The sequence below is a fragment of the Euprymna scolopes genome, chromosome 23 (assembly GCF_053919585.1).
Source record: "Euprymna scolopes isolate OS-2025 chromosome 23, ASM5391958v1, whole genome shotgun sequence".
NCBI lineage: Eukaryota > Metazoa > Mollusca > Cephalopoda > Sepiida > Sepiolidae > Euprymna > Euprymna scolopes.
Genome location: NC_136504.1, coordinates 58732995 through 58748799, shown reverse-complemented (window position 1 = coordinate 58748799; position 15805 = coordinate 58732995). Strand labels below are relative to the sequence as shown.

General features: G+C 33.2%; 1 protein-coding gene and 1 pseudogene across 3 annotated transcripts in view; both read right to left on the bottom strand.

Moving 5' to 3' along the window:
• LOC145245926 (uncharacterized) overlaps positions 1-15805 on the bottom strand; it is a 472493-nt gene that overhangs the window by 225946 nt on the left and 230742 nt on the right. The window lies entirely within an intron of this gene.
• Positions 8215-8339, bottom strand: LOC145246260 (U2 spliceosomal RNA; annotated as a pseudogene).

The window sequence follows — 15805 nt, the reverse complement described above, 5'->3', positions numbered from 1 at the left end:
CCAATTTCCCCTCTTTGGAGTCGAAAATCGGTCAACCAAAACAACAAATGAAAGCGTCCTCTTTTTCACAGATTATCTGTTATTAAACAAGCCGAGCATGCGGGATCCCTCTCCACGAGTAAAACATTTACTTTCACCATAGCTAATATTTGTGTAAATGTTTGTTAACAACCCAAGGCGTGATTATTGAGAAAAGTCGAACAAATGAATGAATGAATAAATGAATGATTTGGGGACAATTTTACCCCTATAATGCCCCCCTCTAGAGGGGGCAACCAGAATTATACGGAAAATCCGTTCTGGCAAAAATTTGCTTTCACCATGATTAATGTTTGTGCAAAATTTCCAAAAAAATCCAATGCGTGGTTATTGAGAAAAGTGCGAACAGACGAACGGGAGTGAATTACTAGGTTCAATCCTTCCTTTGTAGCGGGACCAATTAGTATCTGGTGATTTGGGTAGAAGCGTTATCTCTTAGAACTGTGCAAGTATTAGTTCCTCCTACTACCTACCTGATATCAGTAATCAAAAGAAAAATTGTTGGTCAGATTAAATATAATATTTGATTAAGTAGATTAGAAATAAACGTTTTATGTTTAACAATACCCAATAATAATTTGCCTGATGTGATTGACTAGCAGGGCTACTTGACGTTTTCCAGAGTAAAAGTATAACATATTTCCACACAGACATCTCTCCTTCATGCAGATTACCCGTTGAATATGTTTACATAAGAAAAATAACTCATTGATTAAAAGATCAGAATTACTTTCCTTTAGTACAGTAAAATAGCTCAAAAACCAACTACACCCCCCACAAAAACAAAAGAAAAACAGATCAAATTTACACAAGTTTAGAGTTAAAGAATGAACAATTTCTACTAATTTTTAGATTCATCCAGAGCAAAGCTGAGCAAGAAAATACCAACTTTGTGGCTTTTTGTTTTGTGGTTTTATACTTTTTGCAAAACACGCACACAACTACTCTTTATATAATAGAAACGGATTTTTAAATGCCATTGTATGTTTATGCACAGGAATAAACCAAATTACTTTTTGCGTCGTTGTGTACGATCGCTTAGATCTCTTTCTGGTGTAGCGTGCATTCTTTGAAGTGGGAAGGGAAACAGCTTCCTCCAAAGGTAGAAGCTTCTAAAAAAAAATTAGTTCACAAGCGATCCTGAATAGTATATGTACTTTGCTCGAGTGATGAATTTTAACGACTAAAATTTTTAGTGATATATTTTTTTTTTGGGGGGGGGGTCACTCTGCTTCGACATATAGCGCATGCTATTCCCTAATGTACACTCATATGGTACTGACCATATTCAATGTGTCTTAACCAGTGATCTAAGAAAAACGAGAGCGTTAACGTGATTACATAGCCAGACAAATTCTAAAATTAAATAGGAATTTGAATTCTATAATTTTAACTTTGGGGTCAGTGTTATTTTTAATTTTTTTTAAATCTATTTTTTATTTATTTATTTATTTTTAATTCGTTTATATGTTTTTAAATTGAATGAACTGAAATCAGGATATGTGCGTTTTTTTTTTTTTTTTTTTTTTTTTTTTTTAAATAGTTTTAACCAATGTGTTTTCAAATTAGCGTCGAGAGACATTTTTTGAGCGGGGGGGGGGATAAGTTAAAACTTTTTTTTTTTCAAGTGATGAAAATTTAAAAGAAACAATGGTTATAGTAACCATCGAAATATATCGAGCATTTCGCTTGGTACTGTACCAAATGTTGGATTAAAAAAACGGAACTTTAATGAACAAAATTTTTGGCATTTCTACACTATAAGAAGGAAATTTTGTAGTCGATAAATAAATTTAAAAATAAAAAAAACAATGGTTTCTACTGATTTTTGTGTTGTCAATTCCAAATTATGCAGTTGAAATTACCTGAATATTACTGATTAATAAAAAAAAACAACAACTTTAATTGTGTTAGCAGGTGAAAAATGGCAACGATCTTATTTAAATCGAAACGGACAATTACTTCTCTTTTGAACTCTGTGTCTTACATAAGCAAATACGATCGTTTTCTTCAAATTCTATTTTCTTTAATAAATAATTTTCTACCTTATCGTTTTCGTAATTTTTGGATATAATTATCTTAAAAATACCAAGAATACCATTGTTTTCATGTGAAATTCAGTATTACGATTTCCGAAATTTCGTTCTGATAGCGTAGAAGCGCCATTTTTTTTTTTTTTTTTTTTTTCAAAAACTATTCATCTGTGAAACAATACAGTATGCTTTTTTTTCTCAGTCGACTAGAATATGGTCTTTTTCAAGTTCAATATTAAATTCTTATAGAGCCGTCATCTTAAGCAATAATCGCTTCCAATCTTTTACCGCCCACCTAACAAACTTCTTAAGTTGCCTTTTGGCCTTTATAAGCGGTAAGCTAAAAGAAAAGTCTAGTGTTTGTTTTACAATTCACAGAAATTTAAACAAAAAAAAAAAATGGAAATATATATATATATATATATATATATATATATATATATATATATATATATATATATATATAAAATAAATGTTACCAAAGGCTAGATAAGTTACTCTTCTAACTAGGTGGATAGGTTTTTAGGGTTTTTACTTTATGTAAAAATGTTTATTCGGCTCGAAAAATAAGTAATCTTAAACTTTACACGAGCACAAGAAAAAAATGGCCGCGTAACAAATACATTTAGGCCATTTTTTTCTTGTGCTTTGTCATTACTTGTTTTTCGAGCCGAATAAACATTTTATATTAAGTAAAAACGCTAAAAACCTATCTATCTAGGTAAAAGAGTAACTTTGGTAAGATTTATTTGTTATATATTTGATTTTTTTTACCACTTTTCGAATCGTTTACCAAACGCATTATGAGGCAATTTTCTACCGAACTGCATAATTTTAAACTTCTTAAACTTATTTCAACATTTCTTCAGTTACTTTAACTTAGCTGAATTCGTCGATCAAAAATGGCGTTCGACTTTTGGGGGATGTGGACTCTAATTTCAGGTTTAAATAAAAAAAATAATAATTTAAAAAAAGGGGGGGGGGTGTAACACTAGTCCTAAGCAGGAGGTTAGGTTCCAGTATTACTAGGATAAGTTTGTTTTTGTTTTTTTTGTTTTGTTTTTGTTTTTTAATCTTTCAAGTCTGAAATAAGCGACTATCTAAAAATTATTGACGAATTCGACTAAGTGCAACAAATCTGGAAATAAAAAAACAATTTCAGACGTTTAAAACTATACATGTTGATACAAAATTAAATTTTAATTCGTTTGGTAACAGTTATTATATTGCATACTAGCAGTTCAGCCCGGCTTTACTCGTTTATACTGTTCATAATTTTATGTGCATTATATATATATATATATATATATATATATATATATAAAGTTTCACTCATTTCCAGGTAACGTACATCTAAAATTTCAAGTGTTTAGACCTAAAATTGACGGAGGAGTTTGGTAGAGTCTGAAAAAGTCAACTCTTTCAACTTTGACCTGTTGGCAGCCAAATTTTCGCCCAAAATCTGATTTAAAAAACTTGCATGTCTGAATACCCTTTATGTAAAATTTCAAATGTTTAGAGCCCAAATTGTCTGAATAGTTTGTTAGAGACCGCAAAATTTTAATCTTGAATTCTGACCCCTTGACATTCATATTTTCGGCTAAAAACCGATTATAACGGTTGCCCTATGTTTGAATACACTTTATATAACATTTCAAATGTTTAGACCAAAAATTGGCTGAGAGGTCAAAATTTAAAATTTTTTGAACCCAATTTTAACCCCTTAACATGATTGTTTTGTGCTCAAATCAAGTTAAAAAGTTTGATCCATGTCCAAGGAATTAACATCTAAAATTTCAAGTGTTAGACCCAAATTTGGCGGAAGAGTTTTGGAGAATTTTCAAAAGTCAAATCGATGAACTTTGATCCCTTGACAGCCAAATTTCTGCCCGAAAACCGATTAAAAAGATTTTCTCAAATCTCAATACCCCTTATGTCAAATCTCGAGTTTGTTGACTAAAAATTGACAGAGTAATTTGGTAGGGAAATGTAGACACATAGAGACAATATCACTTTTATAGCTATATAGATTTTTCTTTTAATTTTTTTTTTATTTCTCTCTTCCTCGACTGGTACTTATCCTAATTCATTGTCTAAAATTAGATTCTCAGCTAGATTTTGTAACAAGGAATAAAAACCAATCTATCCAAAACGTTGGTGAAAACAAACGGAAAAAGGAGAGATAATTCCACCAAACTGAATCGGAAACTACACGTACTTTAAACCTTAAGCTATCAACCATATTTTAACACATGCTAAAGCTAGCATGTTCGCATTTACGCTGTATCTACTCAACGTTGTCGAGTCTTTGTGGTTTTACTTTTTGTTTCGCATTTTTTTTTTAATTTAATATTGAACTTCTTTTTTAAGCTAAATTTGATTACATTAGATCATTAAATTACTTATTAAATCAAATTGTTTTGAAACTACATATAATTTGGCTATTAAAGTAATGTTGCTTTATCTATAAAATTAATAAATATAAATAACTTTCCATCTTTTAAAACATGAAATTTACTCAGAATTTAAAAGCCAAATTCTTTTCAAGTTTCAAAATCATGAAGTATTTTTTTTAATTTTTTGTGCAAAATCAGAGTTCAATATAATTTTTTAAAAATTAAAAAACAAAAAAAAACACGGAACGAAAATGTAATTCCAAAAATCACGTAAATTGATCAAGTATTTTTTTTTAATATTTATATAAAAAATTCGTGGCGATTTTTATGAATTTTAATAGTAAATGGTAGCCATTAGAAGGCTGATTATGATCTCGGTAGTTCGAATTGAATTGCCCCCCTTTTATTTATTAAACATATTGGATTGGTCATCAAATTCTATTTTCTTACTTAAACAAAGTACTTGATCAATTTACTTGATTTTTTTGGAATATGACATTTTTGTTCTTTGATGGGTACATATATGACAAAAATGTTTCTGTATTTTAATTGTTTATTTTATTTATTTATTTAATGAGGTTGAGCTTTGGACTTAAAAGAAGATTAAAATGGTTGACTAGTTGACAAAGAAACTGAACTGCATTTTTTTGATAGATTCAATTTCGTAATTCCGACCTCAACCTTAAAATAGGACTTTTGAAAAATTAACTTTAGTACTTTTACGCTCTGACATTTTATTAAAATAAATAATCGATTAATAATTTTTTTTTAGTGTAAATCACGTAGACGCGCGAAACACAAGTACACACACAATTTTCATGAGTACTACTGGAATGATTATGTACGCAACAAGAAATAAAGAATGATAGCACAATAATCTCCTCTTCGAAAACCGCCAACTCTTCGAGAGGAACGATACAAAATGTGGACGTTATGATGTCAGAAGGTATCAATTATGATCAAGCTACAGAGCGTTCTTTTTTGTTTGAGCAATATTTTTACGTGCTCGCGCACTGCGTTCTTCGCCTAACCCAACCCCGTCGCATACGAAACCTGCTAGAAGAGATATAGAGAGAGAAAGACAGACAGAGGGGGGAATAAGCATCTGCATCAAACGCACTAATATTGTCATTAGATTTTCTAATGTCATCATTTTCATTCCCCCCCCCTTTCCTATTTTTTGTAGCTCTGCAGACTGAGGTTAATATCACTTTCTCCCCTTCTCCTCCTTCACCGCCGTCTTTTTCTCAGGGCTGATATGAATCAATACTACCGACTGATTTTGATAGCTTAGTCATGCTATTTTATATAGGTCAGCATGGCCTCCTTAGACAGGAAAGAAAGGAGCTGATGGTGAGGGTGGTGGTGGTGGGTCGGGGGGAGTGAAAAAGAGGAGGCGATTGGGTTCGTGGTGGTCGGGAGGCGGTGGGGAGGATGGCGTGGATGGGTAGAACACTTGGGGTGGTAAAGGGAAGTGGGGGTGGATGGTGGGGGGGAAGAAACAGGGCAGTCGTTGGACAAGCTGAGTGAAGACGATGAAAGGGAAAAATACTACAACTACTGACTGGCAGCGGCGGCGAAGGAGGGATTCGCTGTCTAGCCGCTTCCAGAATATGTTTATTAGCAGTTGTTGGGAGTCAGTCATTATTATTCAATAACGATTGTTTTGACATAAAATATTTCAAGCTAGTTCACATCAACCAAAAATGGTATTGTTGGATAGCAGTCAAGAACTAGGATTGTTATTTTATAGACACACACACACACACACACACACACACACACACACACACTAGTTGGCTAAAATGACATTTACTGGATAGAGACATTAGGCTCAACGTTCAAAGGTTTTTAAAACTGAAGCCTGCAACAATAACGGAGGAGGATGAAATTAACAATTTTTATTTTGATATCAAGGATAGCAGATAATTTTAGCAAATCTGACAAAGGTGAAAGTTGAAACAATATGGAGAATTCCAGGCAACAAGGCATTTTGGAGTATGGACAACAAAACGAAAAAGTGATAAAATAATATATAACATAAATGTTACCAAAGGCAAGATAAGTTACTTTTCTACCCACTTGTTATACTGACATTTATCTGGGTGTGTTTCTTTAAGTATTTTGTTTAATTTTCGAGCGATTATAATCGTATCACGCCCGCCATTTTTTTTTTTAATTTATTTTTGTTCTAACGTACTAGACACTACTTGTGTTTCATAGTTTGTTTAAGTTAAAACTTATGCAGATAAGTGAAAGAGTTACTTATCTTGCTTTTGGTAACATGTATTTGTTAAATATTTATCTTTTTACCACGTTTTCTTTTTGTTGTGTATACTACAAAATACCCCAGATTTTTTTTTTTTTTTATTAAAGTTACCATTTTCAGGAACGTTTATGTTCAAAACATTTTGTGTTCAAAACATTTTATGTTTCAGACTTTATAGGTATATATATATATATATATATATATATATATATATATATATATATATATATATATATATATATATATATAGATGAAGATGAATAATTTGTATTACTTAGATTATTCGAAGTATTATTCTCATCTAATTATTTCAATGTTTGGGCTGATGTAATTTCCGACTTTCATCAGATACATCTTTTTGAACTCCAAAATCTATACGAAATTTCGGGTTTTTATTACTATATAACAGATTCGAACAAGTTGTCAAAAACAAATATATAACAAATAAATGTTATCAAAGGCAAGATAAGTTACTTTTTCTACCTAACTGGATACGTTTTTGGTGTTTTTATTTACATACAGTGTTTACCGATGTATTGGAAAAATTAAAAATGGCGCCCGACTCTCTCTGAGTTTGGGAAAAGGAGTTAAAAATAAAAAAACTAGACAAAATACTGTTAGAAACTCGCTCAATATGTTACCGTGACATAGGCTGACATATATTCGGTAGGTTTTTAACAGTATTTTGGCTAGTTTTTTTTTTATTTTTAACTCCTTTTCCCAAACTTATCGTGTCAAAGAGAGTCGAGCGCCATTTTTAACTTTCCAATACATCGGTAAACACTATGTTTTTCGAGCTGAATAAACATGTTACATAAAATAAAAACACAAAAAATTATCCAGTTAGGTAGAAAAATAACTTATCTTGCCTTTGATAACATTTATTTCCAATATATTTGTTTTTAGACAATTTTTTTCGAATCTATGTGTACAGTAATACAAACCCGAAATTTCGAATTTAACCTTTTATTCACGGAGGTAGATTGCTCTCGTTTCGTCAATCATGACCGGGTAGAAGTGTTAGTTATTATCACTCGTGAGAATTGAATGAACACCTAGAAAACTGACTTTGAATTGATTGTTACTCATTGCCTTTATCAGTTGTGCTACGGGTTAATATCGATTCTAGAGTTTGAAAAGATACATTTGAAGAAGACCGGAAGTTACATTGACCAAAACGTAACGACAGCTAATATGTCAACATGTTTATGCCGTATAATTCATAATGTGTAGTTATAAAGGATTTCTAATAAAATAAAATTTCACATTCAATAACAATTTTTAAAGGGTTGATATGCTGTAAAACCCAACTACCAACCAGACATTTACACCATGAACGAATATTTGAAAAACTTGAAATTTAAAAATTGTTACCAAAATGAAAGTAAAATATTGTACCTATTTACAATGCCTCCCCACGGGACAGAGTTAGACATCAGGGTCGTTTTTTAATGTGGTGAAAAGGTACAAAAATAAAAAATTGTCTCAGTCGTGAAGGACTGTTCCTTCACTGAAAGAGAAAAAAAAAAAAAAGAAATGAACGTGCAGCATCCGAAGAACAGATACTACACTTTGATCTTGGCCAAAAGGCCAAGATTGTAGTATCATAGTAAATTAAGTGAAATCATTTCTTATCTCAAAGTAAAATCATTTTTTCCGGTAATTTTATTTATTTATTTATTTTTTTACTACAAAATCTATTTTGTCAATCATAAGAGAAATATCAGTGTGTTATAAAAAAAATCAGTTGATTTTTATATTTGATTTTATATTTTCTTAGTCATAAATAAGGAAGGTGGGCGAGTTCTTACTCTCACAGTCAGAAATCCTAATACTACTACCCAAGTTACCGGGTACTAATTTAATAACAGGTATTTTAGTCTTCATCGGCAAAAAAAAAGTGAATTTTGCTTTTTTCCACTGCTTTTGATTGACATAGGGAATGCCAAAGGAAAACAGTTGAAAGAAATTCGCACTGGGGAAGAAAAAAAAGTTATCTTTTTCATGTTCTTTCACTCCTTTGGCTGACAGCAGAAAGAGAGAGAGAGAGAGAGAGAGAGAGAGAGAGAGAGAGAGAGAGAAGAGAGAGAGAGGAGGAGGAGGACGACGGCAGAAATAATGCCGATTTTTATGGTTTTAATCAGCATTCGACCTTGTGTGTATGAGAAAATGTGAGAGAATAGGTGTCCTTGGGTTAGTAGATGTAGAACAGTTGAAACAGCAGGTTAAGTTTGGAGAGAAAGGCTAAGAGCATACGGGAAGAAATAATAAAAATGGACTTAAGGAAAGAGGAGGAATTAAAGACATTGCCAAAGATAAGAGAGGTTCGGAAGTCAATTTCTTGAAGCTGCTGATAAGATAAACAGGAATTCTTTCGTGATGATCATTACCCCCCCCATCAAATAACACTTTTTGCTTTTGCCGACCAACATTTTTTACCATTTATCTGTTTTCAGAAAATAACTTGGAATTCAAACATAATGCATTAAATAAAAGGAATTTGTTTACTTCTAAATGCAATAACGTAGAAGAAACTGCATTAAAATAATTATCTAGAATAATTAAGCAAATATGAATTTCACTTTATTTAGAAACTAGCGGGGGGTACCCGGCGTTGCCCGAGTGTTTGTTTCCGGGACGGGGGAGGGGGAGTTTTAAAAAATGTTATGGTAAGTAAGTAGGAAGGATCAAACCCGGAGTCATGAATAAAAGTAGGAAAATAAAGTGTGAAAAAAAAAAAAAAAAAAAAACATCTGCAACGTTAACAGTTCGGCCACCAAGAAAAGTCCATTCAAGTTGTTTAGGAAAAAAAAAACAAAAAAAAAAAACGACTACGGTAGGTCGGCGCGAACGTGAAAATATAATGTGAATTGTCCAACACGCTAACCACTACGCCACAGAGCACTGCAGCTTAGTTTAGTGATTTTAAATAACTTCACATGAAAGAACTACGAAGCCAAACCGATGTTCTCTTCTCAACTGTTCCTTGTGAACGATCCCCAAACGGTGTTAAGTGGTGGCAGGGGGAGGAGGAATTTATTAGAGAGAAAATATTTTACCACTTCCATTGATCTTAACCGATTTTGGCCGTGACTTCTCAACAGATAAAGTATAGAAATCTAAGATTATCGAGGAATTTGAGAAATAATAAGCCTATAACACACCTCAGATATTGTTCTGCCGTTTGTGCATATTATATTTGCATGAAATATCTTAATTTTTAATCCTATTAATGTCAAAATCAGACGGGAAAAAATGAGTTCATTTTATTTATATAGAGATAGAGAAGAGAAGAGAAGAGACAAGTCAGCCATTACACAGAGAAATGCCAACTTCTCTTTTCAGCTTCTTTTGACCGGTTATTCCATACGAAACTTTATAAATATAAAAGCGAAAATGTGTGAACGAGGGCCGCCTGTCTATTTAATTTGCTTGACTGTGAAAAGATAAATATTCAACATTTTTCGCTCGCCGCATGTGGATTAGATTTTTCGTATAATAAAAGCGGAACTAATTCTGAAGGTATTTTTCCGGTCAGTCGCGATCGCCAGAAATGTCCAAAAGCAATCAGCTTTGATTAGTGTGGAGTTACTCCTTATATCAGACAATTGCTATTCAATTTGGACAATCCCCTTGTTATGGGGAGCTGGTCCCCCCCCCTAACATCTTGGGGAAACAAAAAAAAAAAATTTTAAAAAGCGTTCCCGCAGTAAATAAAATACTACCCCGCAGTCAAAGTTGACCTCATTAAGTCATTAAAATGGGCACCTGCCAATTCCAAATACTTAAATAAATTCAAACACGTTTCCGTTAGTATTCGTGGTGGCCCAGTGGTTAACGTCGAACGTTTTTTTTTCCACACTTTAATTTCCAACTTTGCCTCAAGGGTTCGGGTTCGATCCTTCATACTTACCTACCAAAATTATTTTTTTATTTTACCCCCCCCCCCTTCCTCCACTGACACGAACACACGGGTGACCACACACACCTTCAAACACCCGGGCAACACCGGGTACCCCCCCGCTAGTTATAAAATAACGCACACAGAATAGAGATAGATAAAGTAGACTCTTAACCTTAAAACAAGACTGACTAAAATTACTTATACGAGGCTTAGGGGTGGGAGCAGAAGTTCGCCGGGTTCATTAACGATGGGTATTGATAGACACGTTATAATAGTTATCTATACATATAAAAGCGAAAATGTGTGTATGTTTGTATGTATGCATGTGTGTCCGCTAAAAACTTTCGACAGACAACAAAAATTGACAAACTTGGTATCATATTGAAGCTCCATTCTTCGCCCGAAAAATATCAAAAAATTGGCCAAAAACGTTTATTTTTTTCACCCTGAAATCGACAATTGTCTACGGGGGGGGGGGGGACAAAAACCGTCCTCTCATGACGACGACCGGTTCTACGTATGCGTCAGATGACGTCATGACCAGATTTAGTTTAAATAGTTGAAGAATTGAGTAAATTTCATGTACATCATGTTAGCTCAGTTGGTTAGAGCGTTGGGTCATTATCTAAATGTTTTGGGTTCGAATCGTGGTGTAAGATGTCTTCTTTTTTTTTTTTTGATTTAAATTTAAATATTGAACCAGTGTTATTTAAGCCATTTTTCACGTAACGTTCGTTTTTCTGTTTTTTTTTTTTTACTTTGCTTATTCTTAGGTTTTCATTAACACCCCCGACCGACCACACACACCCAAAAACACCCAGGTCCCCACCGATTTTTTAAATTTTAATATCGAAACAGGCTTATTTAAGCCATTTTTCACATGTTTTTTTTTTCTTTTTTTTTACATTTAACATCGTTCGTTTGTCTTACGTTAGTTTTTTTGTTTGTTTTTTTTTTTCGATGTTTTGATTACCCCCCCCCCGGGTACTCCCGCTTAACATTCGTTTTTATGGGTTTTTTTTTACTTTGCTTATTCTTAGGTTTTCATTAACACCCCCGACCGACCACACACACCCAAAAACACCCAGGTCCCCACCGATTTTTTAAATTTTAATATCGAAACAGGCTTATTTAAGCCATTTTTCACATGTTTTTTTTTTCTTTTTTTTTACATTTAACATCGTTCGTTTGTCTTACGTTAGTTTTTTTGTTTGTTTTTTTTTTTTCGATGTTTTGATTACCCCCCCCCCCCCGGGTACTCCCGCTTAACATTCGTTTTTATGGGTTTTTTTTTACTTTGCTTATTCTTAGGTTTTCATTAACACCCCCGACCGACCACACACACCCAAAAACACCCAGGTCCCCACTGATTTTTTAAATTTTAATATCGAAACAGGCTTATTTAAGCCATTTTTCACATGTTTTTTTTTTCTTTTTTTTTTTACATTTAACATCGTTCGTTTGTCTTACGTTAGTTTTTTTGTTTGTTTTTTTTTTTTCGATGTTTTGATTACCCCCCCCCCCCGGGTACTCCCGCTTAACATTCGTTTTTATGGTTTTTTTTTTACTTCGCTTATTCTTAGGTTTTCATTAATAACCACACACACACCTACAAACACTCGGGCAACGCCAGGTACCCCCGCCCCCCGCTAGTCTTCTATAAATATAAAAGCAAAAATGTGTGCATGTTTGTATGTATGTATGTGTGTTTGTGTGTCTGCTAAAAACTTTCGACAGACAGAACAAAAATTCATAAACTTGGTATCATATTGAAGCTCCATCCTTTGCCCAAAAAATATCGAAAAATTGGCCAAAAACGTTAATTTTTTCGCCCCGAAATCGACAATTTTCTACAGGGCCGGGGGTCAACAAAAACCGTCCTCTCGTGACGACGACCGGTTCTACGCATGCGTCAGATGACGTCATGACCTGATTTAGTTTAAATAGTTGAAGAACTGACTAAATTTCATGTACATCGTGTTAGCTCAGTTGGTTAGAGCGTTGGGTCATTATCTAAACGCTTTGGGTTCAAATCGTGGTGTGAGATGTTTATTATTTTTTCGATTTTTTAAATTTAAATATTGAACCAGTGTTATTTAAGCCATTTTTCACGTAAAGTTCGTTTTTCTGTTTTTTTTTTTTTTTACTTCGCTTATTTTTAGGTTTTCATTAACACCCCCCCCACCTCCAACCATACACCCAAAAACATCCGGGTACCCACCGATTTTTTAAATTTTAATATCGAAACAGGCTTATTTAAGCCATTTTTCACATGTTTTTTTTTTGGGGGGGGGTTAGTTTTAACGTTCGTTTTCTGTTTTCTTTTTTGTTTTTTAGATTTTTACATTTAACATCGTTTGTTTGCCTTACGTTATTGTTTGTTTTGATTACCCCCCCCCCGCTTTATTTTTCAGATAAGTTTTAACGTTCGTTTTTCTGTTTTCTTTTTTTTTACTTCGCTTATTCTTAGGTTTTCATTAACAACCACACACACCTACAAATACTCGGGCAATGCCGGGTACCGTCCGCTAGTATAATGATAAAAGCGAAACGGAGCTTAAGACATCGACGTCCAAAAGCAATCAGCTTTGATCAATGTGGAGTTTCTCTTCATATCAGACAATTGCTATTCAATTTGGACAATCTCCTTGTTATGGCGAGCTGCCCCCCCCCCCAACATCTTGGGGAAACAAAAAAAATAAATAAATAAAAAAGCGTTCCCGCAGTAAACAAAATACTACCCCGCAGTCAAAGTTGACCTCATTAAGTCAATAAAACGGGCACCTACCAATTCTAAATACTTAAATAAATTCAAACGTGTTTCCGTTAGTATTTTGTGGTGGCCCAGTGGTTAATGTCGCATGTTTTTTTTTTTCACACTTTAATTTCCAACTTTGCCTCAAGGGTTCGATCCTTCATACTTACCTACGAAAACTTTTTTTTAATTATTTTACCCCCCCCCCCTCCCGATACAAACACCCGGGTGACCACACACACCTCCAAACACCCGGGCAACGCCGGGTACCCCCCCCCGCTAGTTATTCATAAAATTAAAACCATAAAATGAATAATTAACACATTCACACAAAAAAATTACAATGTTTTCATTGCTGTTGATCATGTTGATGATTTTAGTGTCCTAAATATGTTTTCCAGCTTCTGGTGATTCTATTTCAAGGTTTATTTACTGTTATAACAAAATAAACTCTTTATTAACCATAAAATAACTTCAACTACAGTTACTTATTTGGGGATCAAGGGTAGGAGCATGAAATTAGGTTTGTTTATACATTTGTAAGTACAAAAATTCACTACGAAATTATGAATTTTAAACAGTTGTTAGGCATAAGCAGTGGTAATGTGGGGCATACCAAGTTTAATTTAGTTCTAAGCAAAGGAGGAATACTGAAGTGGAAGCCTTCCAATAGCCCCGGTCTTTATAAAATTTTAACAATAGATATCAATAAATATAGCCCACATTTCAATTTCTTTGGGAGATTTTTAAGGGTTATTAGGGAGCATAATATAGGCGCAAAGAGGTCATTCATGTGCAAATCGCTCACACTCACCATTCATAGCTAATACTGCCGTGTGTTTTCAAGCAAGATTACACACATTTCGTCACCATTTTAAAAGTATTATAATTTGCCCTCTTTGCCTCACTTTCAGCTACATAATCCCACATATCCCCCTCTTTAAATTTAATCCCATAAAACCCAAAATCATTGGATCCTTTTTCAAAGTCATACTTAGCCACATGCCACCGGAAAATTATTCTAGTTCATAGATGCATTAGTTCTATACATATCAAATTGGCATAAAACTAGAAAATAATGAATGCGCCCGTTTAATTCTTAGTTTAGCAGAATCGTTGAATAGCTGGTAATCACCAGTTAGATAAACACGATAAGATTAGAACCAGCAGTTGTTTAGGTTAGCAGTTCATATTTGCGAACATGGCAAAAAACTGTTCCCAGCATTGCTTTGATACAGATTATACTGCAACTTTTCCGACTATTCTTTTCTTTTTTTTTTTTCACTACAAAAGAATCCTTCACATTAATCGTTCACCTTACGCAACATCAAACTAGATTCCAAATTATTCATGCACAATATATACTAATACGTTTGTTTTTATTGTTATTAGTTTTATTATTACTATTAATATGTTTATTGTTATTATCAGCATTCTTATTAAAGCTACTACTTGGGGGAAAGCACTTAACAATTTAAACAATATCGTATCTTCATTTTTATTCATATTACAAAATAAAAAAAATATTTTGAAAAAGTTTCATTTTTTGAAAGATGCTTGGGTAACTAACACTGATTTTTATGACTCTTCAGTACCTTCCTCTAACACCTTTGTAAACAGATACCATAGTATTATTATTATTATTGCTATATAATTCTTATATACACAAACAATGCTGTACAAAGTTCAGACATTGCTTAAATACCGTTACTACTGTTATTATCGTTATTTAATAATATTAAATCCATTATTTATTGTTACCATTCATATTTGGTAAATAAGAAGCATAGGCCACTCAGATCGGTGTCAGTTGAAAACGCCTATTGATGTACTAATATTCTGCTTACCAAACCGGACTCCCTATTTTAACTTAAAATCGCTGGGAGCCATGTTTAAGTGTTTTCTTCATTTACAAAGGTTTTCTTTTTTTTTTTTTTGGCTTTAAATATTTTAAAATAAACAAGGAATGTTCACACACAAGTAATATATTGTTTATAATAATACAACAGATTTTCAAAAAAAAAAAAAAAAAAAAACAAAAAAAAACAAGTGGAGCATGCATGGTCCCCCATGAGTGCACAGTGAATGAGGCATAAAAAAATGACTAAGTTCAGCATTTGCCCCCCCCCTCATCTAGCCCCAAAAGTCCTCGGAGAACGTTAAATCCTGGTGAACTTAAACAAACGGTGCAGTTTTAGGCCTTAACATATGCAAATTTGAGTTATGCATCCTATCATGTTTAATGTTTGTGCAAAATTTCAAACAAGTTATAGTTATTAAGAAAAGTGCTGACAAACGAACGGGCATGGGTGAATTTACACTCCTTTTGTTCGGAGACCAATAAAATAAAATAAACAGTAAAAAAGTTGCATCTTTTATGATGCAATACGTAATTGTGTTCAAAATTTC